The following is a 23182-nucleotide window of genomic DNA, read 5'->3' on the forward strand; positions in this document are numbered from 1 at the left end:
GCGGGCAACTGAGGCAGACTCCATCTCCTCAGCAACAGCAACCCGCGACCACGCCTCACAGCTCTCCGAACATCCGAGCGAAGGCTGCGGTAAGCCTCCTCATTCTCTGACGTGGGATTCTGTAGCCGATGACAGTGGGCCTGTCGCTTTTTCTCAACCATCCTGAACACCTCCTGTCAGCCAGGGTCTCTGGGGAGGTCTGGACCACGTACCCAAAGCAGCCATTGCAGCTGCATGAGTCACAGTCCTAAACCTCGAACATTTACCCCCGACATCAGGAGGAGTGGGGGACGATGCCAATCCCAGCCGCAAGCGATGATGAAATTCTCGCTTGCAACTTTCATCAGATAACTGAGACCAGGTCACTTTAGGTTGGAATGGGGTCCTGGGTGTACACCCACCACCGAAGTGGAAGAATGGCAGGCGCATCTTACAGATGACTAGTCGATGGTCAGAGGGCAGATCAGCTCCATGGTAGGTCCTGGTGTCAAGGACATGGGCTCGCATCCGCTGGTCCGTCACTATGTAGTCCAGCAGATGTTCTTGCTTAGACCCGGCATGCATCCATGATGTTGTGTGGATGCGCCGATGCCGGAACAGCGTGTTGGTAATTACAAGCCCATGGGCTGCACACAAATCTAGCAGCCTCCTACCGTTATTGAGCTGATCTGGCCCATGCCCTCCAATCACTCCAGACCAGATGCCAGCATCATGAACAACTCTGGTATTGAAGTCACCCAACATGATGACTCTATCCCGAGGTGCCACTTTAGCCAGCACCTGTGACAAGTCACAGAAGGCATCTGACTCATCGGCTTTGCCTGCATCCCTCCACGGATGTTTGTCTTCGGTGGGGGCATAAGTAACCACGACCACCACTCCTCGCCTCCGGTTGATGGGAAGGCGAGCCCAAAGTAGCCTGGGGCTTACAGCTTCCCACACCTCACCGCCATGCTCCCACACCCCCTTCATTCTTTTGTTCAAAAGAAGAGCCACACCCTGTTGTTTGGCAGTCTGCTGCCCCGAGTAGAGGACTGTCCACCCCTCATGGTGGCAGGAGCCAGAACCGGTCCACCGGACCTCCTGAATTCCACAGAGATCCAGGCGGTACCGGTCCAGCTCCCAACAGAGGAGTGGCAGCCTCTCCTCCGCAGTGAGTGTTCGAACATTCCACGTGGCCATCCGTAGTGGCTTTTCGTTGTTTCTGGAGGAGTGATAAAGGCACCCATTGGCACATGCGAACAGCACGGTGGCCTAAGTCACCACGTGGTGGTATCGTGCACTCGTTGCTCACTCACGCCGCTGCTAGCTGGGCCTCCACGAGAGACAACTTGGAAGAGGTGGGCGTACCTACACTTTACCCCACCACAAACCAGAGCTTCCACTCAATTAACAGTATAAATGGCTGGACAGGTTAAAGTGGATAAGAGAAACTCACCCCAATATTTCAACGGCCTGGCCTGGAGATTGACATTTTTCAACAGCATTGGATTTAATTGTAAAGTTCAATTTTCCAAAAACATTCCAACATACACTATCGTTTGGCTCTCTGTGTCATAAAGCGAAGGGCAGAGTTGAAAACTCCGTCCTCTTCATCCGCGTTGGTCCAATTGTAGTTTCTTAAAAAATTACTCACACCGACACGTGGTAACAAACCTGCTTACACTTTATTACTCCTGTTCACGTGCCAGTTGGAGGCACTCCTATATCTATCTTTACTGTCACATACACTTGACTTCTCTCCACTCTCACCTATTCTGCACCTCACCTATCCTGCACTCAGCAACTCTGCACTCAGCGACTCTGCACACAGCAACTCCGCACTCAGCGACTCTGCACACAGCAATTCCATACTCGGCAACTTTGCACACAGCAACTCCGCACTTGGCAACTTTGCGCACAGCAACTCCGCACTCAGCAATTATTGCACACAGCAACTCCGCACTCAGCAACTCTGCACACAGCAACTCCTCACTCAGCGACTTTGCGCACAGCAACTCCGCACTCAGCGGCTCTGCACACAGCCGCTCTTAGAACTCTGCATCTCCACCGCTGCCCTCACCTACATTGCCTCATACCCGCTCACCCGTCTGTCGCGGGTGGGGGGTTCAGCCAACACCCGCCCGGCGACGGTGTGAGGGTTGAGGCTTCGTTGACGGCTTGAGCGGCAGCGGCGAGATCTCTTCACTCTTGGTTCCCGGGCAACTCAACTCCGCTCACGCACACTCCCGCTTATATCCCCCTGCTCATTCCGAGTCCTCACGTGCTTCCCCTGAAGCCGCCGCCTGCCCGGAGCCTGGTGTCCTCATTAATCCCTTATCATCACCCCCCATCTCCCGTCACCCCAACACAAACCTCCGGCCTCAACGTTCCCACGTGTTCGACCTCGTTTGCACCCGCTTCTCTGGTGCAAACCTCATGTTGCAACGCGCACACCTGTTTGTCCTCAGTTGCACCCACTTAACTGCGTGCACCGCGTATATCTCTCCTCTACACAATTACTGGACTATATTAATTTTATTCTGGAGAGATCTGCACACATTTCCTCCACGAATTAAGATCCAAACTCTTTCATGACTTCTGGTTCCAAAAGCACTGGATTGTGAATCGGCTTTAAATTTCATCAGACCAAGTTGTGGTATATTTTTGAAAGCTACTTCATACCTTAAAATACATACATTTTTGAACACTCAAAAAAAATTACAAGCTGTATGTGGGTTAAATTTGGCATTCATAGAAATAATGGGGTTTTGATTGAGAATAAATATACAGGGCACCTCATCCCGGAGTTTGCCCAGTATTGAGCACATGCTGTGCTGCAGGTGAGCCCCACGCTAGATTTGACAGTGACTTTTGACCAAAATTGGGTGAAAACCATCAATCATTGACAGCCGATAACTGTCATTCAGAGCTACGATAACCAATAAAACCAGCCATAGCGTGGTCTTGGAAATTAGCGTGGCAAACTTACATCTCCTATGATACCTTTGATTTGTAATTTTCAAGTATTTGTTGGTAATGGCAAATCCAATTAACTGCAGTAAATGCAGTCGAATGTTCTACAGGAATTCAGTCTAAGCTGATAATTGCCCATGAGGAGTTTGCAGAAGTTGCTTTGATCCCAATGTTTAGTCAACCATATTTTTTCAGTCATCCTCGCAGCAGCTTTTTGCTAAACATCGCACATTTTCAGATGCACTTCTGCGGCCGTCTGGAACACTCTTCTGTCCGATAGTAGGAAGCCACTGGAGCTATGCATCTTCAAATCTAGATTGACAAATTCATTTCTTTAGAACTGATATTTGTGTTTAGTTTTTTGTCCTTCCTCCACACTTTCGATTAGCACGGTTGGCTACGTACGGTGCGTTAGAAGTTAAACATACATGCATCATAATTCTATTGGTTGCCCTACTCTTCACCTCCGTCGATACCACCAACCCCTCTTGATTTCAGACGCTCTTGGAGTACACTGTCAACTTGCAGCAAGGGTTCTAGGCCCATGGTCTCTCCTTGAATGTGAAAGAAATTCAACATACATACATACATATTTCTCACAATGACATTTAACGTAACGTTTTCTATTTCATAGAGCTCAACAAAAACCTTTAACATTTTACTGCAGTTATGCAATACACTCAAGGGGAAAACATTTTGTATAAAATCCCTGAACATTATTTTTAGCTTTCCTCTCACTTAGGTGTCGGTATAATGCTTAAGTTAAGTGATGGTTAAGGGTAAAAACGAAGCGGGAAATTAACGTAAGGTGTTCCATGTGACTGGGCAAATAGTCTTTTACAGTGGAAATGCTACAGCCACCACTGTACAGCTTGGACTGTAAGTGGGCAAGTGCTGAAACCAGATTTTAAGTAAATAAAATGCAATTGTAAGTCTTCTTCTTAACAGTATATACATTTTTTACTTGTGGGTTTCGACATGTCATTTGTTCATTGTTTGAGCGATAATTTGCTCTCCTGTTGCAGGGTGAAATGTAGGTCACATCTTTTACAGGTGGCTCAATACTAAATAAATCACTACCAACTACAGATTACAGCTGCCACTTTCTGGAGTGTAATTACTAGCATTGTTAAAAACATGTTTATACACATAGCCAGCAACCGCATGAGAAAAAAAATATTTAGCAACTGGTTATTCACATTTTGCCGCACATGTAGAAATGTCTAGAGCAATGAACATATAACATGTTAAACTTTTTAACTGAGCAGCGGAAGCTGCTGCCAAATTGGGGTAATAGACAGCGACTCTGGAATTTGCAATCCAGAGGTCACGGTTGAATAGCATCTCTTGGCGCAGCCATTGAAACTGGGTGCAAGTTTCTTAAATCAGCACCCCACAACCTCTGTCTGCCCAGCAGCAGTACAAACGTGTACACCACAGCCGATCGGCAGGACGCATGTGGTGAGGTAAAGTATGGGCCTTCAGTGTCGTTCGTGTGTTCACGTTGCCAATCGGTGCATTTATTACCACAATTCTACTGAAAACGTTTCTGGTTCTGATTTTCATAACCGCCCCCACACGCTTGTGCCATTAGAGTCATACAAATGCATCAGCTATTACATCTGATAGCTTGTTTCACGATGTTCGTTCTACCCCTGTGACAGAAAAAAAACTTTACATTTTTACTGAATGTTCATTTTTTGTGAAACAATTAACTTAGGAAACTGTCCAAATATCAACTGCATGTTAGGCTAATGGCCCAATTACTTGAGTGATATATATTATGGCTGGTTGGATGGTTTAGTTTTATTTGTATGTTTGGTGATTTGTTTTCCTTTCTTATACTGTACTTTTCATTACTATCATGTTTTTGTACTCTATGTTGTTGTTAACGTTCTTACCCGTCCCAACTGGACATCTGTGAAAAGGAGTTTCATAGCTCATTGGATTCCTCCAGTCTAAATATTTTGATTCTGATGTATCGCGGAGATGCATTTAACCTTTAAAATTACAATTGTGTCGATATTAACCACACAATGCATATTTGTTCAAGCAACCTCATGGGTAACATTCGGGATTTATAATTACCAATAGGAATTGGGCTACCCTACAGCTTGATGCTATTAGCCCATCGCCAACTATGGTTGCACAATTGACGATAGATGGTTTATGGGTGCAAGGGTCAAGTGTCTCAGATTCTGTACCACTCGCATGAATCATCCTGCGAGAGCAGAACTGTTGTTCACTATCCCGAGTAGGTTGAAATGGCTAGCCGATTCTCTGTACTTTGCCACAACATTACTATCACTTGCCCAAATGTATGAGAAAGGATGCATGTCATATGTATCCTGCCACAAATTAACCACATCTTTCAACATATGAACCACAATACCTTGCTGATCTCGTCAAGGAGTATAAACCAACATGCGAACTTTGGTCATCCTGGCAGCAGCGGATTTTGGCTAACCATCAAATAAAGACGGTCACTGCATCGTGCGCTTTCAGATGCACTTCTGCGGCTTGGAACGCTATTATTTCTGATATTAGAAAGCAACTGGAGCTATGCACTTTGAAATCTATATTGAAAACTAATTTATTTAGAACTGATTTTTGTGCTTAGTTTGTTGTCCTTCCCCCGGACCTCCAATTAGCGCAGTTGGCTGGGTATGGTGCGAAAGAAGTTCAACAAAGGCTTGTGCTAACACAAACGTGACGTGCACTGGGTTTCCAATTCGAAGTTGAGAAATCAGAATTCACTCCACTTGCAATCTCTCCTGCTCCATACCCACTGCCCCATAAATGCATTTGCAGTTAGAAAATAACATTATGAACATATGTTCTGGTATATAATTTTAGTGGTATAATTTTTCACCTGCGCCATTTATTTTTCCACACTACAGAATGTATTAGAAACAAACAAAAACACAAAGTCCCGATTACATTCCTGTGTCATGGCAAAAAACACTGTCTCAACAAGCAAATGCATCACAAGAAGACTATGTAAGACGGATCAATGATATAGCAGATAACTTTACTTTGCAGGTTAATACTGCAAACCCACTGAGAATTGTGCAATACTTCCTGTGGTATTTAGACACTTATCAGCATGGCATAGTTGCTTATGCAACTGTGTACTTTGGGGAATGAACCAGCACACTGTTGTAAGATGGAAATAAGGGACTTTGTACACGGACAGCCCTTTTATCAATCCACTGCAGGATGAGAACCTCCCAAAAAACGTGCTGGTCGTGGGGGTTGTTTTGACCATACTTCACCACGCTGGTCAGTGGGACCCGGTCAAGTTTGGGGGGCATTGCTGCACTGTCCTTCGGCTGCTCCCAACGTGGCACTGCTTCACAGAAGCCTATGGCGATCTGTTGTGCAAGGTGGTCACCCATCCAATCACAGGGTGCCACGGTGGCGAGATGTTATCTACCTCGCCTGGTATACAGGAGGTCGTGGGTTCGACCCCGACCCTGACGCCTGCTGTATATTTGTAGTTTATGTCTCTCCCCGTGGTCGTGTGGATTTTTCTTTTGGTCCTCCGATTTTTCCCTCCACATTTAGAAACATGCGTTTCGAGTTATTTGGCTGCTATGAATTTCCACAAAAGCCACTTCGTTGAGCTATCATTTATGGCCACGTCGCTTCTAAAAAAAGAGCTATATAGCTCAGTGGGCCTTACCTGGTAAAATAAAAACTTGTTAAGTTTTTACTTTCCAGACTCCAACCCTGCTTAGCTCAAGAAACAAGAGAGAGCTCGAGAGATATCAGGGGACTTGCTCGTGCATGCAGCAGTAACTGCTGCTGGAAAATGCGAGCCGAGCCAGAAATGAGTGGAGACAGCACCACTGAGCAATCCAGCCCCAATAACAGCGGCTCTCTCCTCTCACCGAAGCTACTGGAAAAAGAGCGTAATAGCTAATAAAAAAAAATAGGTTTTACCCTTTCTGGCAATGAAACAGGTGTTAAGATGTTCAAACACCAAATAGAAACCTTTTCCGAGGAATCAAGTCTGCATTAACCACACGTACTTGTAGTGAACATGCAAACGAACTGTACATGTTCTTTGGTTCTTTCTGTAAAGTAACGTAGATATGAAAATAATAATACAAAAATAGAGTGAATAAAAAATATAATAAGAAACAAAAACACTAATGTGGACTGTAGCCTGGTTAAATTTTGACTTAAAACTTTCGTGACTGCAGGAATTCATATTCTTTTGTTCTTTCGGTAAAGTCACGTCGATAGAAAAAAACAATAAAAAAGTGAATAAAAATTATAGAAATGAAATAAAAATAATACAAAACAAAAAACTCATTTAGACTGTAGCCTGGTTCTTAATCGGAGTGATTGTACTGGCAGTTTATAATGTAGACTGGTGCCTGGTTCTTAACCTCGGAGAGCGTACTGGCAGTCTATAATGAAGACTGTAGCCTGGTTCTTAACCTCGGTAAGTGTACTGGCATTCTATAATGTAGACTGTAACCTGGTTTTTAAGCTTGGTGAGCATATTGGCAGTCTATAATGTAGACTTATTCTTGGTTCTTTCAGTAATTACAAAGTAGATAAATAAAAAATAAAAACCACGACGTTTCGATCACAACAAAAGCGATCGTCTTCAGGAGGAAAGAGGGAGATGGTCACCTAAGGCAACCGTTTATAAAGGTTTCAAAAATGGGCGTGGCACAAGAACAAAAGCTCCTGCGGCGCAATGAAGTGGGCGGGGCATATGTGCCCTGGGGTCAGAGAGCACCAATGTGAAGAACGGAACATGCAGTGCCACAAAACGTCTCGTTGTCAGAACAAAGTGGGCTGGGCACATGTGCCTTGGGGCAAGACAACAAGAAAACGACACAAATCAAGTCATGACTTGACCTGTGCAACCCCGACAAGAAAGCACAATTCAAGGCACGACCCAAATTGGTTGATGACATATTTCAAATGACTGCTTAGTTTATAACCATCCTCTCGGTTGAAATTGTGTCTGTGTCTGTATACATGGATGGCTTCAGAAACGAATCTTTGTTGATAGCCAGTGGACTTGCAAAGTATCACTGTCTTAGAGAAATGAATTTCGTGTGAGCCAGCCGCATTAAAATAATGATCAGCCATGGCAGAAGTATTGGTCCTACCGTGTTTCAAATTTGCCTTATGCTCACGAACACGGTCCGAGACATGTTACTTCGTTTCCCCAATGTAACTGCTGCCGCAGATACAGCTTTGTTTGCAGATGCCGCGATAATGCATGTCAGGAATCGTGTCCTTCACAGATGGGTTTAGATCACAAATTTTATGTACTGTGTTAAATTGGACCTGGATCTTTTGTTTGTTCATGATTTTGGAAATATTTTTGGTTACGCCTGTTATGTATGGCAAAGTGATGGTTTTGATTGGATCCTCAGATGGTTCCTTCCTCATGGTTGGGGTGATGGCTTTGCGGATTGTGTAGTCAGAATATCCATTCGCCTTAAGAGATTGGTGTACGTGTTTGAATTCACCGGTGAGGTGTTCATGGTCAGAGATACATTGAGCTCTATGGGAGAGCGTTTTGATGAGGGAATTCTTCTGGGATGGATGGTGGTGGGAATCAGGTTTTAAGTAGGCATCAGTATGGGTTACTGTCCTGAAGACAGAATGGCTCATTGAGCCATCTGGTCTCTTTTTCATTAGGACATCCAAGAAAGGTAGCATGCCATCCTCTTCTACCTCCATGGTGAATTTGATGGCTTGGTGTATGGAATTGATGTGGTTGAGGAATTGGTTACACAGCCGGTCGGCCATGTGGCCAGATGACAAACGTGTCATCCACGTACCTCTCCACAAGGACGGGCCCAAAGTGGATGCCTGGATGGCGTCAGTCTCAAAATTTTCCATGAAAATGTTGTCCACAACCGGAGATAAGGGAGAACTCATTGAGGTACCCTCAGTTTGTTTGTAGAATGTTCCATTCCAATTGAAGTATGTATTGGTGAGGCAGTCTCTCACCAGGGCCGACACATCAGCATTCAATCCTTGTTAGACCAAATCTTCAATGATTGCAATGGCATCGGACACAGGAACTTTGGTGAACAAAAAAACTACATGAAAACTACTGAACAAATCACCTGGGGACAGTGAGATGTCCTTAATTGACAATATCAGGTGAGCTGAGTTAAGTACAGAAGAGGTGGTCTTACCAGTGAACGGCTGAAAAGTCTCAGACAGATATGGGCCAATTCTAGATTTGAAGCTTTCGTGACTGCAAGGATCCATACTCTTTGGTTCTATTCAGTAAAGTCACGTAGGTAAAAAATAAAACAACAAAAATCACGACGTTTCGGCCACAACACAAGTGGCCTTCATCAGGTGACGGGACCAGACTGTCTCGAGGACAGCGCTGGAGCTTGGCTGTGTTTCACTCCAGCGCTGTCCTCGAGACTGTCTGGTCCCGTCACCTGATGAAGGCCGCTTGTGTTGTGGCCAAAACGTCGTGATTTTTGTTGTTTTATTTTTTACCTACGTGACTTTACCGAATAGAACCAAAGATATGGGCCAGTTTGTAGGTGGGTGAGCCAATGGTGGAGAAGATGGGACAAAAGGGTGTACCTTATTCTTAGTTTTTTCGGTAAAGTCACGTTGAAGAGAAACAACAAAATAATAAAATATATATAACAATAAAAAAATTCTCACGACGTTGCGACCATAACTCAAACGGTCGTCTTCAGGTGTGTTGGTTCGCATAAATTTATTTGTAAAACGGCGCATTTATTTATTTATTAAAAAACGTTAGCGCCACGCGCAGCGATTTGGCAGTTTACCCAGGACTAGTCCATCTATATTCTGAAAAGAGGAGGGGGGAGACGAAATTTTTTATAATGTATGATGTCTGAAAGCCACTGTAAGCGTGAACAATCAATTAAGAACTGAAATGGTTTATCAAATCTTTCCAATGATAGCTAAGATAGAATCCATCTTCTCGGTTGAAATTGTCTCTGTGCTTGTATATGTGGATAGCCTCATAAACGAATCTCTTATGGAAGCCAGATGGCTTACAAAGAACCTCTGTCTTGGAAAAGTCAATGGCATGTGAGCCTACTGAATTAGAACAATGATCTGCTACGGCCGAGGTGTTGGTCCTACCGTGTTTAAGGTCTGCTTTGTGTTCACGAATGCGGTCCGAGACATGGCGTTTGGTTTCTCCAATGTAACTACTACCACAGAGGCAACTTAGTTTGTAGACACCAGGGTATTGTATGTCCGGAATCACATCTTTTACAGATGGAACCAGATCACGGATTTTATGTAATGTGTTGAAACGGACCTGGATCTTGTGTTTATTCAAGATTTTGGAGATCTTTATTGTGATCCCAGCAATGTAGGGTAAAGTGATGGTTTTGAAAGGCTCCTCAAGAGGGTTCTTCTTCATGGTTTGAGTGATAGCTTTGCGGATTGTATAGTCGGAGTAACCATTAGCCCTAAGAGCTTGGTGTACGTGCTTGAGTTCACTGCTTATGTGTTCCTGGTCGGATATGCATTGGGGTCTATGATACAGAGTCTTGATGAGAGAATTCTTCTGTGATGGATGGTGGTGGGAATCCGGTTTCAGATAAGCATCCGTATGGGTAGCTTTCCTGTAGACAGAGTGGCTCATTGAACCATCAGGTCTCTTTTTAATTAGGACATCCAAAAAAGGTATCTTGCCATCTATTTCGACTTCCATGGTAAATCTGATGGCTGGGTGTATGGAATTGATGTGGTCGAAGAATTGGTCTAGAGCAGGCCGGCCATGTGGCCAGATGACAAAAGTGTCATCCACGTACCTCTTCCATAAGGTTGGGCGCAGAGTGGCAGTCTGGATGGCGTCAGTCTCAAATTTCTCCATGAAAATGTTAGCTATAACTGGAGAAAGGGGGGAGCCCATTGGGGTGCCCTCAGTTTGTTTGTAGAAAGTTCCATTCCAAGTGAAGTATGTATTGGTTAAACAGTGTCTCACCAGGGGGGTACCTCAGTGTTTAGTCCTTGATGAACCAAGTCTTCAATGATTGCAATGGTGTCAGGTACAGGAACCTTGGTGAATAAGGAAACTACATCAAAACTGACAAGCAGGTCGTCTGGGGACAGGGAAATACCCTTGATTGTCGATACCAGGTGAGTAGAATTTTGTACCGCAGAGGTGGTCTTTCCAGTGAAAGGACGCAGGATTTCAGACAAAAAACGAGCTAGTTTGTAGGTGGGGGAGCTGATAGTAGAGACTATGGGACGAAGAGGTGTATCTACTTTATGTATTTTTGGTAAGCCGTATAATCTTGGTGGCCTGGCAGCAGAAGGTTTCAACGAAAACTGTTAAGATTGATCAATTAATGCGGTTGAATCAGACATTATTTTGTTGGTTTGCGTGACGAGGCTGTTGGTGGGATCTCTTTTTATTTTTGTATAACTACCATCGTCGAGTAATTCTTTAATTTTGTTGTTGTATTCTATTTTATCCATGATGACAGTAGCATTGCCTTTGTCAGCTGAGAGGACTACAATATCATTCCTCTTTTTTAATTTATATAATTCAAAACGCTCATCTTTGCTGAGGTTGCTAGCTGGCATCTTAGCGTTTTTGAGGGTTGCAGCGATTTCAGATCTTGCTACGTCTGCAGCGATGTGACCCAGGCCCCTGAGAGCAACGTCTACTTGGGCAATTATATCATTAACTGGTATGTGTTTAGGTGTGACTGCAAAGTTTAGACCTTTAGCTAAAACGGATTTCAGACCATCGGAAATAGAACTGTTACTGCGATTAATTACGACTTTATTAACGTCTAACTTTTTGGTGTGTGGGTCCGGTCTTTTGTTGAAGAGGAGGTTGTAAATCAAAATTTAATCGCCTCTACGGGGAGGGTGTTCACATAACTTTAAGATCCTTCAACAAACTCCGGGATAAGAAAGCTCAGCTGATCGAGTCTCTCACCTTCCTGAAGAGATGCCGCGACTCTGGGGTAATACCAATCGCATTTACACTGACCTCTGCTGCTGTAACTTCTTCTAATGCGAAACGAATTCTTTTCAAAACTACCTTAGCTCTTATCTCAGAAAAAATCTGACTTATACGCACAGAACTAGCTCAGTTAGACAAGACACTCTACAAATCACACTTATCATTGACGGCAATAATGTCCACATCGGATTGGGAACATGTAGACAATATGACTGCCTCTTCAGCTGCTACGATGTCGACCAAATGTAAGGAAAACCTGATTTCCAAATTTAACCTCCTCTTCAACAAAAGACCGGACCCACACACCAAAAAGTTAGACGCTAATAAAGTCGTAATTAATCGCAGTAACAGTTATATTTCCGATGGTCTGAAATCCGTTTTAGCTAAAGGTCTAAACTTTGCAGTCACACCTAAACACATACCAGTTAATGATATAATTGCCCAAGTAGACGTTGCTCTCAGGGGCCTGGGTCACATCGCTGCAGACGTAGCAAGATCTGAAATCGCTGCAACCCTCAAAAACGCTAAGATGCCAGCTAGCAACCTCAGCAAAGATGAGCGTTTTGAATTATATAAATTAAAAAAGAGGAATGATATTGTAGTCCTCTCAGCTGACAAAGGCAATGCTACTGTCATCATGGATAAAATAGAATACAACAACAAAATTAAAGAATTACTCGACGATGGTAGTTATACAAAAATAAAAAGAGATCCCACCAACAGCCTCGTCACACAAACCAACAAAATAATGTCTGATTCAACCGCATTAATTGATCAATCTAAACAGTTTTCGTTGAAACCTTCTGCTGCCAGGCCACCAAGATTATACGGCTTACCAAAAATACATAAAGTAGATACACCTCTTCGTCCCATAGTCTCTACTATCAGCTCCCCCACCTACAAACTAGCTCGTTTTTTGTCTGAAATCCTGCGTCCTTTCACTGGAAAGACTACCTCTGAGGTATAAAATTCTACTCACCTGGTATCGACAATCAAGGGTATTTCCCTGTCCCCAGACGACCTGCTTGTCAGTTTTGATGTAGTTTCCTTATTCACCAAGGTTCCTGTACCTGACACCATTGCAATCATTGAAGACTTGGTTCATCAAGGATAAACACTGAGGTACCCCACCTGGTGAGACACTGTTTAACCAATACATACTTCACTTGGAATGGAACTTTCTACAAACAAACTGAGGGCACCCCAATGGGCTCCCCCCTTTCTCCAGTTATAGCTAACATTTTCATGGAGAAATTTGAGACTGACGCCATCCAGACTGCCACTCTGCGCCCAACCTTATGGAAGAGGTACGTGGATGACACTTTTGTCATCTGGCCACATGGCCGGCCTGCTCTAGACCAATTCTTCGACCACATCAATTCCATACACCCAGCCATCAGATTTACCATGGAAGTCGAAATAGATGGCAAGATACCTTTTTTGGATGTCCTAATTAAAAAGAGACCTGATGGTTCAATGAGCCACTCTGTCTACAGGAAAGCTACCCATACGGATGCTTATCTGAAACCGGATTCCCACCACCATCCATCACAGAAGAATTCTCTCATCAAGACTCTGTATCATAGAGCCCAATGCATATCCGACCAGGAACACATAAGCAGTGAACTCAAGCACGTACACCAAGCTCTTAGGGCTAATGGTTACTCCGACTATACAATCTGCAAAGCTATCACTCAAACCATGAAGAAGAACCCTCTTGAGGAGCCTTTCAAAACCATCACTTTACCCTACATTGCTGGGATCACAAAAAAGATCTCCAAAATCTTGAATAAACACAAGATCCAGGTCCGTTTCAACACATTACATAAAATCCGTGATCTGGTTCCATCTGTAAAAGATGTGATTCCGGACATACAATACCCTGGTGTCTACAAACTAAGTTGCCTCTGTGGTAGTAGTTACATTGGAGAAACCAAACGCCATGTCTCGGACCGCATTCGTGAACACAAAGCAGACCTTAAACACGGTAGGACCAATACCTCGGCCGTAGCAGATCATTGTTCTAATTCAGTAGGCTCACATGCCATTGACTTTTCCAAGACAGAGGTTCTTTGTAAGCCATCTGGCTTCCATAAGAGATTCGTTCATGAGGCTATCCACATATACAAGCACAGAGACAATTTCAACCGAGAAGATGGACTCTATCTTAGCAATCATTGGAAAGATTTGATAAACCATTTCAGTTCTTAATTGATTGTTCACGCTTACAGTGGCTTTCAGACAGCATACATTATAAAAAAATTTCGTCTCCCCCCTCCTCTTTTCAGAATATAGATGGACTAATCCTGGGTAAACTGCCAAATCGCTGCGCGTGGCACTAACGTTTTTTATAAATAAATAAATGCGCCATTTTAAAAATAAATTTACGCGAACCAACACACCTGAAGACGACCGTTTGAGTTATGGTCGAAACATCGTGAGAATTTTTTATTGTTTTATATATATTTTATTATTTTGTTGTTTCTCTTCAACGTGACTTTACCGAAAAAACTAAGAATATGAATTACTGCAGTCACGAAAGCTTTAAATCAAAAGGGTGTACCTTCTTTATGGATTTTTAGGAAGCCATATAATCTGGGTGGTCTAGCAGCAGAAGGTTTTCAGGAAAACCGTTTGGTCTGTTCAATTAATGAAGCTGAGTTTTAACACGTAGGCTTTCGCGACCAATATCATCCATAAGAGGTTTTTGGGTTAGATCACGTAAATATGTGTCGTTAAAACCCGTCACCACCTGGCACAGCCAAATAGTAAGGGTTGTCACGTAAACAGAACATGCCAATTCATCACTAGTGCAGCACACCAGTGTGTTGGAGAGCCAAGCCACAACATTTACAAACTGAGTACGACATTTCACCCAAAATTACAACTAACTTCATGAAGATAGCTGTAACGACACATTTATATATTTATGCAATCTAACCCAAAAACCTCGATTATGAATAATGAAGCTGAATCAGTGATGATACTATTCGTTTTTGTAACAAGGCTATTGGTGGGATCTCCTTTAGATGTTTGTGTAGCTACCATCATTAAGTAGGTCCTGAATTTTGTTATTGTACACGTTTTTGTCCATGATGACTGTGGCATTGCCCTTGTCGGCTGAGAGGATGACGATATCATCCCTCTTTTTCAATTGAGATAACTCAAAACGCTCATCCTTACTGATGTTGCTGGCTGGTATCTTAGCACTTGAGGGTTGCAGCGATTTCAGATCTTGTCATGTCTGCAACAATGTGTCCCAAACCCTTCAGAGCTACATCGACCTGGGCAATAATGTCATCCACTGGTATGTGTTTGGGGGTGACTGTGAAGTTCAACCCTTTAGTCAAAACCGACTTTAGACCATCGGAACTGGGCTATTACTCAGATTAATAACAACCTTGTCAACATCTCACTTTTTAATGTGTGGATCTAGATTATTCTTGGAAAGGAGGTTGAATTTGGAAATCAGGTTATCTTTACATTTAGCCGACATTGTAGCGGCTGATGAAGCAGTCATGTTATCTACATGTTCCCAATCAGATGTAGACATTTTTTCATTCATTAAGTGTAATTTCAAGAGTTTCTTGTCTACATGATCTAGTTCAGTACGGAGCAGTCTAATTCTATCTGAGATCAGGGCCAAGCTAGCCCTAAACAAAATTCGTTTGGCATTGGAAGATGTGACAGCAGCAGAAGTCAGTGTATATGAGATCAGTATTACCTTAGAGTTGCGGCATCTCTTCAGAAATGTGAATGACTCAATCAGATGAGCTTTCTTGTCTCGGAGTTTGTTAAAAGATCTTATGGTTATGTGGAAACCCTCCCCGTAGAGGCGGTTAAATTTTGACTTAAAACTTTGGTGACTGCAGGAATTCATATTCTTTGGTTATTTCGGTAAGAGGTACGTGGATGACACATACCTCTTACTGAAAGAGGTACGTGGATGACACGTTTGTCATCTGGCCACATGGCCGACCGGCTCTGAACCAATTCCTCAACCACATCAATTCCATACACCCAGCCATCAAATTCACCATGGAGGTAAAAGAGGATGGCATGCTACCTTTCTTGGATATCCTAATCAAAAAGAGACCAGGTGGCTCAATGAGCCATTCTGTCTACAGGAAAGTAACCCATACTGACGCAGACCTAGAACCTGATTCCCACCACCATCCATCCCAGAAGAATTCCCCCATCAAAACGCTACACCATAGAGCTCAATGTATCTCCGACCATGAACATCTAACCAGTGAACTCAAACAAGTACACTAAGCTTTCAAGGCGAATGGATAGTCTGACTACACAATCCGCAAAGCCATCACCCCAACCGTGAGGAATGAGCCATCTGAGGATCCAATCAAAACCATCACCTTGCCATACATAGCAGGGGAACCAAAAAGATTTCCCAAATCATGAACAAACACAAGATCCAGGTCCGATTTAACACAGTACATAAAATTCATGATCTGATCCCATCTGTAAAGGACAAGATTCCTGACATGAAATATCCTGGCATTTACAAACTAAGCTGTATCTGCATCAGCAGTTACATTGGGGAAACTCAACGACATGTCTTGGACCATGTTCATGAGCATGAGGCAGATTTGAAACACGTAGGACCAATACTTCTGCCGTGGCTGATCATTACTTTAATGCGGCAGGCTCACGCAAAATTGATTTCTCTAAGACGATGGTACTGTGCAAGCCTACTGGCTATCAACAAAGATTAGTTAATGAAGCCATCCATATATACACACAGATACAATTTCAACCCAGAGCATGGTTATAAACTCAGCAATCATTGGAAAGATGTCATCAACCACTTTGGGCCATGACTTGATTTGGGTTTTCTTGTCAACCTCCACCGTCAGCAATGTGGGTATGTGGAGCGGGGTGCAATGATTGCCTGGCGGTCCTTTGATTGGTGTAGTTGCTTATTTTCTCCTACATTAACATTAGCTGCCCTGTCCATGCTGCTGACACACTTGGACTACGCCCATCTCTAAACCTTTATAAAGTTTGCCTTTAGAGGCTAACCCCCCTATTCCTGATGACGACCGCTTGTGTTGCGATCGAAACGTCATGGTTTTTCTCTATATTTTTTATTAACCAGGCTACAGTCTATATTAGAAACTTCCAGTACGCTCACTGAGGTTAAGAATCAGGCTACAGTCTACATTATAGACTGCCAATACACTCACCAAACTTAATAACCAGGCTACAGTCTACATAATAGATTGCCAGTAAACTCACTCCGATTAAGAACCAGGTTATAGTCTACATTAGTGTTTTTTTTGTTTTTTATTAGTTTATTATTTTTATTTTTTTATTCACTATTTTTTAATTATTATTTTTCTATCTAGGTGACTTTGCCGAAAGAACCAAAGAATATTAATTCCTGCAGTACGAAAGTGTAGTGATTGTGATTGTCACTGTGTGGTGTCAGGGTTATGAAGCCACGGCAGATAATGTGTTGGCATTGTGGAGCCCGCTTACTGGGGGTCGTACCAGCCCCTAGCGGGGCTTGGGTGAGCGCTGGTCAACACGGAGTCACCACATACAGTGTGCAGTGCGGGCTTCCTGTGAGGGAGCGAGAGGGAGTGTCAGCCAGCCAGGGTTACGTTGGGGCATGAAACGCTGGTTGACCTACCGACACATGACCGGATGATATTGAAGGGGGGCCACCGGTGGACGGGGGCCGCTGGGCGGTCATGTGGTACAAAAGGGCTCTCTGGGAGCCTTCAGGAAAGAGCTCGAGACATCTAGAAGGTGGGCAGGGTGAGGGGCGGAGCCAGCCCCAGCCCAGGCCGATATAACGGGGGCTCCATGAGGGGCTCGGGGTTCTTCATGTTGCTGGTGATCCACATCGGGTAAAAGAAGCCTCTAGCCACGCGATCCGGGACCAAGCTTGTGGTCCGGGCCGGGATACTGAACCGTGTCTAGTTCTGCTAGATGGGCATTCAACACCCAAGTGTAGGTTGTGTTATGTTATGTTGACTTATTGAATAAAGTGTTGCTCCCAAGACAATGTCTGCAACTCACTTGGACTCACTACAACTGATGTCGGAAATGGCCAACTTGCTAAACTGTAGCTAGCGGTAGACAAGTCATGTCTACACGTTGCACAGTTCATGTACGGGCGTCGGACGACGAAGACGACGAGGAGCTGATTCCACCCACGGCCGCCAAGGATGGAGCAAAGGCGCTGCCGGCAAAGCAGAGTGGAGTCGGGGCGCGCGGCGCCTCGCCTTCGTCGGAGGAGCTTGTCAGGGACACGCACAGCCGTCTCCAAGCGGCGTCCTCGATCCTCGTTGAGATGCGGTCCCTGCCCTCGACGGCGGAGGGAGCGGCAGAGTTGTCCGGACGGGGCGACTCAGCCGCCATTTCACAGAAGGCGGGAACGCAATCGCCGCTGCCCGCACTCGCGGGTGCCATTTTGCTGCCGGCAGGGAGCGCTGAGCCTGCAAAGCTTGAAGCGGGGACGTCCTCGTCGATTAACGTCCAGTCGCTTCGCCGTCGACTGCCCTTCATTAAAAAATTTGTTGCCACCAGCGCCGATTGGATGGCGTTTAAGCGGCGATTTCTCACCAATGCCAACTTGGCGGGATGATCGGAGGCGCACGCGCTAAAAGCGCTGCCCTCCGCCCTCGACGATGATGCTTTGGCGGCGTTCCTCGCCATTCCGCTGTCTGATTTGTCGTGGGGTTCGCATCTATAGCAAAACCTCTCCACGCCTTGACAGTTAAGAGACAAAAATTTCATTGGGGGGAGGAGGAAGCTGCGTTCCGCTCTATTCGTAACGCCCCTCCCCTGCGTTATCCCGACGTTTTGGACACGGACGCCAGTAATACTGGCATTGGTGCGGTGTAATCCCAAGTCATTAATGGCGTGGAGCACGTGGTCGCGTATGGCAGCAGGGTGCTGTCTCCGGCCGAGCAGCAGTACTGCGTAACGCGCCGGGAGCTATTGGCCATTGTCGTTTTTGTGCAACAATATCGGCCGTACTTGTACGGGCGACATTTCGAGGTGCGCTCCGATCACGTGGCGCTCCAGTACGCGCTGCGTGTGGATCAGCCTTCCGGTCCATTGTCACGCTGGCTCGAAATCCTGCAGGATTTTTCATTCAATGTCATATATCGTAAGGGTTCTCGCCATATGAACGCTGATGCCCTATCGCGATTGCCAGCGGGCGGGAAATGTGCTTGTTTTTCGGGTTCGGGTCTTTGTCGATTGGCCGGCTTGACCTCCCCCTCCCCTCTCGTTGCATCTGCCGCGGACACGATGGCAGGGACTGGCAACATCTCTGCTGCACGGGATGCGATTTTGGGGTTGGACTACGAGGTGTAGGGACACCGGCAGGTGGAGGACGCGTCCCTCCTTAAGTTGCGCCGGCATGTCAAGGAAACCGCCGATGGCACGGCTCCGTGGGGTGTCGCCTCGTTCGTCCCGAGGGGTGGCTTGCTCATGTACTGGGACGAAGGATTGCGCCGTTATGCTATTGTTGTCCCTACCGCACTGTGGCGAGGTTCATATTCTTACTGCAGTCACGAAAGCTTTAAATCAAAATTTGTGGCGAGGTTGTTTGGGCTGTGCATAAACAGTTGTTGCACCTCGAAGTGCAAAAGATGCTGGCTGCTCTTAAACTGGATTTTTATTGGCCGGCCATGGCCTCCGACGTCGAGGATCTGCTTAAGGGCTGCGTGCAATGTGCTCATCCAAGCTGCTGCATGAGGTGTGCGATTTGCTGGGGATGAAAAAGGTACGCACGTTGCCGTACCACCTGCAAAAGTATGGCATGGTCGAACGCCTACACCGGACTGTGACCTCCATGTTGAGTCACTTGGTCAGCGTGTCACAGGTCGATTGGGATTTGCATATTCCTGCGGTTCTTGCCACTTATAGGATGGCCCCTCATGGGTCCACCGGCTACTCTCCCTTCTTTTTTATGTATGGGAGGGAGTATGATCCTCCCATCGATATGCAGTTACAAGCCGCGCCCACTCCGAAGGTGTCCAAAATACCCGATTCAATTCGGTTCACGCCTGCCAAACTTTCCAAGGCGCGGGAAGCTGCCAATGTTAACTCTCGGGCCAAATAGTTGCCAAACGAGAGGCTCAAAGGCGCCCGTGTTTCCCTGTGCGATTGGTCACCGGGGGACAGGGCCTGGTTGCATTGTCCGCAGGTGCCAGTGGGCACATCTCAAAAATTGCTGCAACCATGGAGGGGGCCGGTTGAGGTGGTACGAGTCGTGCGGCCGCAGTGTGTCCAGATTCGGTTCAGTAAGCGGAGCTGGTTTGTATACCCCTCTTGTCTGAAGCCGTTTATCGAGCCGTGTGGGTTTGTTTCATCTCTATATCGCAGGGGCTGAATGTCGGGCGTTGTTACACGTTGTGGGTGGGAGATGTTGATTGCAGGTATCTTGTACGACGCGATTGTTGGGTTGTTCATTTTTTTTCTTTTCTCTCTCCGTGTATATATTGTACAGTTGGGTTTGGGTAATTGATTGCGTTGTTCTGTTATTGTTGGAGCACACTTGTTTGTTCTGTATAATTGTACGTCGGTTGCTTACTTGCAGGGGAGTTGGCAGCCGAGACGGCTGGAAGCTACGGCGGGAAGGGTGATGCAGTGACTGTGATTGTCACTGTGTGGTGCCGGGCTTACGATGCCACGGCAAAGTATGTGTTGGCATTATGTGTAGCCCGTTTACTGGGCGTAGTACCAGCCCTAGCGGGGCTTGGGTGAGCGCTGGTCAACACGGAGTCACCACGTACGGTGTGCGGTGCGGGCTCGCGGTGAGGGAGCGAGAGGGAGTGTCAGCCAGCCAGGGTTACGTTGGGGCATGATACTCTGGTTGACCTGCCGATACGTGACCGGATGTTATTGGAGGGGGGCCACCGGTGGACGGGGGGCATTGGGCGGTCACGTGGTATAAAAGAGCTCTCGGGGAGCCTTCGGGAAAGAGCTCGAGACATCTAGAAGATGGGCGGGGTCAGGGGCGGAGCCAGCCCCAGCCCAGGCCGATATAAAGCGGGCCCAGCGAGGGGCTCGGGGTTCTTGTTGCTGGTGATGAAGATTCACGTCGGGTAAAAGAAGCCTCTAACCACGCGGTCCGGGACCCAGCTTGTGGTCCAGGTCGGGATAGCGAACCGTGTATAGTTCTGCCGTAGCAAAGCTAGAAGAGTATTCAACACCCAAGTGTAGGTTATGTTATGTTGACTTATTGAATAAATTGTGTTGCTCCCAAGACAACGTCTGCGACTCAGTTGGACTCACTACAAAAGTTAAGTCAAAATTAAACTGTACATGCTCTGATATATGCATTGTCTATTAAACTAATTGGCCTACACCAGAGACAGCCTTCTTCCGGGTCTAGTCTCACCAGTGTCAGACCAGAGAACGCGAAAAGGCGAACAGTAAAAACCACAAGTACGTGTGGTTAATGCAGACTTGATTCCTTGCAAAAGGTTTATAATTGGCGTTTGAACATCTTAACACCTAAATTTTGATTTAAAGCTTTCGTGACTGCAGTAATTCATATTCTTAGTTCTTTCGGTAAAACTAAGAATATCTTAACACCTGTTATATTGCCAGAAAGGGTAGAACCTTTCTCGGAAAAAAAATATTCCTATTTTTTCATACTTAATACTGGCAAAAAGGTCCCAATTTTGAGCTTCATAGCTCATCGGATTTCATCCGGCTAACTAAAGATTTCGATTCCGAGTGACGGCGACAGCTCGGGTGAGCCGGCTCTTAACAATGTTGGGCCCGAGCAGAACCACAGCTGAGCCGCTCCAATTATCTGTGAAAACAACGGAGCGGCTCGAGCCCAAAGCCTCCACCCTCCGTGTCTCCTCCTTTCTGCGTCCTCACGGGCGAGGCGAGCCGAGCCACTCTCCACACTGCACGGTGCTCACCGCACGCAGCATGCAGCTGCAGCAGCAGCATGCAGCTGCAGCAGCAGCATGCAGCTGCAGCAGCAGCATGCAGCTGCAGCAGCAGCATGCAGCTGCAGCAGCAGCATGCAGCTGCAGCAGCATGCAGCTGCAGCAGCATGCAGCTGCAGCAGCAGCATGCAGCTGCAGCAGCAGCATGCAGCAGCAGCATGCAGCTGCGGTCGCCACTAAGTGGCGATGATGTCACGACGGCACTTGTGCCAGGCTTGGTGCACTTTGAGGCCACGTGAAGCGTCGAAGGCCCACTGCTAGCAGGTCACGGAGCAGACCCTGCTGGTTACATGGGTTTGCCTGAGATGGCCTACAGATGCACCAACTGCAATTCCCCACAGTGCCAACTAATCTGCGTTTTATCCGCCCCGCGCTCTGCTCGTTGTTGTGAGCGTCCTCCACAGATGCCGATCTTGACACTGCTGGTACAGTACCGGTCATCAGCTCCGCATCCTCCTCCTGTAACCAACATCGGTCCATCTCTTCTGGAGCGCGCGCCGCGCCCGTTTCGCCCCATCCACACACAAACACGCGGCTCCACACACAACAACAACAACCGCCATTCGCCACGAAGTGGCGGTGACATCACCACGGCGCTTGTGCCAGGCTATGTGCACGCAAACTCCACACACACACGCAAACTCCACGCATGCCATCAACTCTACACACGCAACTCCACACGCAAACAACTCCCCTCAGGATCGTCACTCACAGGGACGAGGCTGTCACCTGCACCTCGCAGTCGCTGCTCGAAGCGAAATAAAATCTCGGGGTGACGTCACGAGTAAGGAGGCTTACATGACGTCACGCGAGGACGGCGCGAGCACCGCGAACTCGCGCGGTGACGTCATAACGCAGAAGGCGCGCGGGTGACGTCAAAATGCATCAGCAAGGACCGCGGGAACGTCAGAACACAACAGCAGGCGCGCGGACGACGTCACAAAGCAGCAGTAGGCGCGCGCGAAATTAACGGCAGTTGCTAAAATACTACAGCGGATAAACACATTTTTTTTATACAATAAAATGTGTGGCGCTGCTAACTCGCGGTCAAACCCCACGAACATGACCCGTGAGACGTCGTCCCACCTGTGGACGCCACGGTGGCTAGGAGATGTTAACTACCTCGCCTGCTGTGCAAGGACTTCGTGTTTGTATTATTTGTTATTGTTGTTGTAACGTTCTTACCCCGTGCCCCTACTGAACATCTGTGAAAAATAGCCTCAAAGCTCATCAGATTCCTCTAGTATAAATACATATTCTGAGTCTGTTTAATTGGAGTTTGCGTGTCTCTCTCTCCCCGAGGTCGCATGGA

General features: G+C 46.2%; 1 protein-coding gene across 2 annotated transcripts in view; it reads right to left on the minus strand.

The window, feature by feature from the left end:
• DHRS1 (dehydrogenase/reductase 1) overlaps window positions 1-22710 on the minus strand; it is a 114691-nt gene extending 91981 nt beyond the window's left edge. The window contains exon 1 of one of the 2 annotated variants that reach the window (XM_032957486.2): window positions 22583-22710. The gene's annotated coding sequence lies outside the window, so the exon portion shown is untranslated. The remainder of the gene's footprint in view (window positions 1-22582) is intronic. The other variant, XM_032957487.2, reaches the window with a different exon arrangement.
• Between the last annotated feature and the right edge of the window lie 472 nt (window positions 22711-23182).

The sequence above is a fragment of the Petromyzon marinus genome, chromosome 20 (genome assembly GCF_048934315.1).
Source record: "Petromyzon marinus isolate PM22_M1 ecotype Great Lakes invasive population chromosome 20, UKy_Petmar_22M1.pri1.0, whole genome shotgun sequence".
Lineage (NCBI taxonomy): Eukaryota > Metazoa > Chordata > Hyperoartia > Petromyzontiformes > Petromyzontidae > Petromyzon > Petromyzon marinus.